Consider the following 4,077-nt stretch of genomic DNA (forward strand, 5'->3'; position numbering starts at 1 on the left):
GAAGACAAATTATCACATCTTTAAGAGACAGCAATTACAATAGTTTTATTATTATTATTATTATTATGAGAGGGTTACTTCATGAATCTGACATAAACAGTTTGAAACATAATTATTATAATACTTAAGTAATTCACAGCAGATTTACTAACTATGAAGGAGTCCTCGTAACATGACACTCCATCACCCTGATGCCAACTCCTACAGGAATGGGAAATCATTTTTTGGTAAATGCAAATTACACAGTGGGTGGACAAGAAATGCAAACTGCAAAATCTTACACTAAATACAAACATATACAGGCAAGGTGACAGCCTGGTAAGTGTTCCCATTTAAAGAGCAATCAAAGATCCCATTTTTCTTTCCTCTTTATTTCAAAGGAGCTTGTTAAGGAATGTGACAAAATGAGACCCAAAATGAGTTTTCAAGTGCTCTTTTTTTTACAAAATAACATTCATTAACTTCAAATAATAACGTGGATTTCTACAGCACAGCTTCTAACTTTCAGAGAGAAGCTGCAGCTAACACAGAAACTCAACAAAATTACCCGGATCCAGCCCAGAATATGCCTATCTATCCAGTTCAATTCTATTAACACTGGTAACATCTTCATTCAAATGTTTTTGTCATGACTCAGTATTTAAACATCGCTGTGTATAACAAGCTTCTTCCTGATCTGAAGAAACAAAGCATCACAAGGTCTAGCTATCCTTGTCACTGGTACACTCATTACATCATAACAACAGGAGGAGGCGGTTTTCATAGGAACAAAAATCCTATTCCACCGGTATTTTGTACAGAACGTCAAGTGTCACACGTTACAAGCCTAGTGGCAGCATCACGATTCCCAGGCAGGCAGGAGCCAGAAGTAAGGTGGAGGTGGCACTGTGCTCAGCCCAGGGTGAGACGGAAGAGGAGTGTTCCCTGGCCCTGACAAGGGGACTCCTCCAGGCAATTAAAAAAGCTGCACCGAGAGATTTGGATCTAACCCTACACAGCTAAGGAAGGGATTTCTGTGATATAATGCATGATGGACACGTGGAAATGAGAAGGGGGTTCAGAGTACTCTAACAGCCAGAGACACCCTAAAAAGAAATACACCCAAATTAAGTTTAAAGGATTTAATTCTGAGGCAACAGCATCCTCATCACTCTTTTCTTCCTGGGGGCAAAACGTATTTATAGCATTTGAGAAAGGCAGAAGGGGGGAGCAGGGGAGAAGAGAGTTTAAAATCGCATTTGCTCATCTGTATTTCACTGTTTCTGCTTTTTTGCCTTTCTGGTTGTTTGGGGTTTTTTTTCCCCTGCAGAATTCACTCATTTTGACTGCAGTAGAAAAGCCTGTGAGGGAAGCACTGAAAGTGAGCAACTACAGGGCACCATTCCTTCAATAGCCCACTTGTCATACATACACGCACCAGGAATTGGGTATCCCTGGCTGAAAGAAAAGCTACTCGGTTGTATTAATCGCTAATGGGGCAGGTTTTACTCTCAAAACAGAACTTTGTCCTGGAAAAAAAAAAAAACACAACCCCCCCTTCACCACCAGCAAAAACACTACTCAACGAAATGTCTGCTGCTTTCAAAAAAAAAGAAGAAGAAGAAGAAAAAAGCAGCTTTAAATGTGAAAATTCATGGGGAGGTACGTAACAAACTTTTTATTTTCCTCCAGTGAAGTGATTTATGGAAATATATATATATATAGAAATGGGGATAATCGTGCTGAACAGGCAGATTACCTTGCAGCCCTGATTCACCCTCCCTCCTCGTGCCTTGCTACACCTTCCTTATTTCCAGTGTACCGAGCCCAGTACCCAACACAGGCTGAAGTACAGTCCGCCATAAGAAGTACTAGGAGTGCCCTTGAAAAATGTCCAGATTGCAGCTAGTGCACAAAGGACCTCGCTCTGTAAATAAACGCATATGAGCATTCCTCTCTCGCTCTTGACCCGGCAGCAAGTGAAGAGATTTAAACTTCCCATCAACATCAGAAGACAAAGCGTCGGTTAAGAAACAAAGCGAAGTTTCAGAGAAGAAAAGGAAGAAGGGTGAGACTTAAATATCAGCTGCTTTAGAATGAAGGGGGAGGGGGAAAAAAGAAAAAAAAAAAGAGAGAAAAACAGCTTAAATCATTCTGAATGTTCTACGTGGTGATGCTCTCCCCCAGCCCCCCTCCCCAAAATCGCTCGGCAGAGCTCAGTGCTACATGGAATAGGGGAGAGCAGTCAGCTCCTCACTGCCATAGGTAAGGGAAAGCAGACATCCCCCCCCCCTTGCCTGGCTGCACAGAAGGCGACGCTGCAGATTTCCCCACTCCACTACCAAAAAGCAAAGCAGAACCAGCATCTGGGGCAGGAGGGGGGATATTAACTGGGAACTTGTTGTTCCTTAAATATGTAACCGAGACCTTTCCCCCCCCCCCTCTTCCCACGCCTCTCTTCTTTCCATCTTCCCTGCCAAAACAGGCCGAAATCAACGTTATTCCGTAATACCATTATATAAGGAGTGCCAGACTTACCATATCAGCTGGAACGCTGCTGGACATCTTGATGTTACCCTAAACGGCCTAAAATCAACTTAAAAATTAAAAAAAAAGCCCCAATAATAATAATAATAATAAAGCACCACGAAGAAGCCGCCGGAGATCTTCAAGAAGCAAGAGACCGGTGTCAGTGTCGCAGGCAGCAACTTCCACGTCCCTACGAAAAAGGTGCCCGATGAGCAGCGGAGGAGGCGGCCGGCTGAAGAGGAGGAATATCCAGGGACAAGCGGTGCCGGGGCTGTACCGGAGGAGCCAGCGGGAGACCAGAGATGGCAGCAGATCCCTGTCAGCAGCAGCAGCGGCGGCGGCGGCAGCAGCAGCACCAGCGGTGCCAGGTAGACCAGGCAGGACTACACCGCCACATGAGCTGCGTGAGGGCTTTTTCCCCCCCTCTCTCCCTCTTCCTCCTCTCTCCCAGCCTTGACAAATGACGACGGGATGATTCACGGGATAATGGTGCGTCCAAGTCACCTCCTCAGTCAGCGCAGGCGACACGGGAGCTCCTGCCCTCGGCGGCGGGACAAGCAGGCAGGAGGGCCGGGGTGGGCCCGGGGCCGCTGGGGAGGACGCCGGGCTTCGCCCCCCCCCCCTCCTAGGCGGTGTGCCACATTCAACAGGGTCTGGCGTGGAGACGGGCCGGGGAAGGCTGCCTGAGGGGCGGCCGAAGGGGAAAGCCCTCCCCCCGCGGCGCTCCGGCGGCGACAGCACTCGGCGGGGGCCGGGGGGCGTTCAACGGCGGCCGCCTCCCGCAGCCTCAGGTCTCCGCTCGCATCGCCGCCCCCTCCTCCTCCTCCTCAGCCCGCCCTCCCTACCCCGCCTCGTCCTCCGACGTCTCCGGGCGCCCTCGGCGGCGCAGCAGGGGCGCCCCCCCCCTCCCCTCCCCTCCCCTCCCCCGCGAGCAGCGCTGAGCCGCGGCGGCTTCGCCCCGCTGCGAGCCGCAGCTGCCGGTCCTCAGCGCGAACCTCGCCCGTAGCCGCCCCCTGTCATCTTCGGCTCAAACCAACATGGCGTCTGCCGAGCCGAGAAAGGGGACACGGCAGGGGCGAGACGGACCCCCACCTCCTCCTCCTCCCCCACTCCCCGCCGCGTCACACGCCACCACCCCGCGCGGCACCATGGGGCCTGTAGGCGGCCGAAAGGAGCGGGGCGGAGCCGCCACGGCCCCGCCCGGCCGCGCCGAAGCCCGGCCCCCGCTCCCCGGCAACCGTTGCGAGGGCGGGGAAGCCTCCCCTCCCCCGGCGGGGCGCAGGAGGCCCCTCGCCCCCGCCCCGCCACGGCGCGGGTGGGCCGGGGCCCCCCCCGGGGTTAGACGCCGCCGCTTCCCCGCCCGCTCGTCAGGCACCCCAGACCCCCGGCAGCCCGGAACCCGCCACATAAATCCTCGTTCTCCCAAGGGCGGCTGCGGCTTCCCCGGGGGTTTTGGGGCTCCCCTCGCAGCCCTTTCCCCGGTATCCGCGGTGCCGACGGGCGGGCTGCGCTCTCAGGCCGCTTCCCAAAGAAGGAGGAATTCGGGGGGTTGGTTTTGGAGGGTTTTTA

At 52.9% G+C, this 4,077-nt stretch overlaps 1 long non-coding RNA gene across 1 annotated transcript; it reads left to right on the forward strand.

Moving 5' to 3' along the window:
• Positions 1-1,354: 1,354 nt before the first annotated feature.
• On the forward strand, positions 1,355-3,378 carry LOC311197662. Its single transcript, XR_014617651.1, has 3 exons — positions 1,355-1,641; positions 1,956-2,047; positions 2,465-3,378. It is a non-coding gene; the product is annotated as an uncharacterized lncRNA (long non-coding RNA).
• Positions 3,379-4,077: the final 699 nt, after the last annotated feature.

The sequence above is a fragment of the Gallinula chloropus genome, assembly GCF_964237585.1.
Source record: "Gallinula chloropus genome assembly, chromosome: 1".
Taxonomy (NCBI): domain Eukaryota; kingdom Metazoa; phylum Chordata; class Aves; order Gruiformes; family Rallidae; genus Gallinula; species Gallinula chloropus.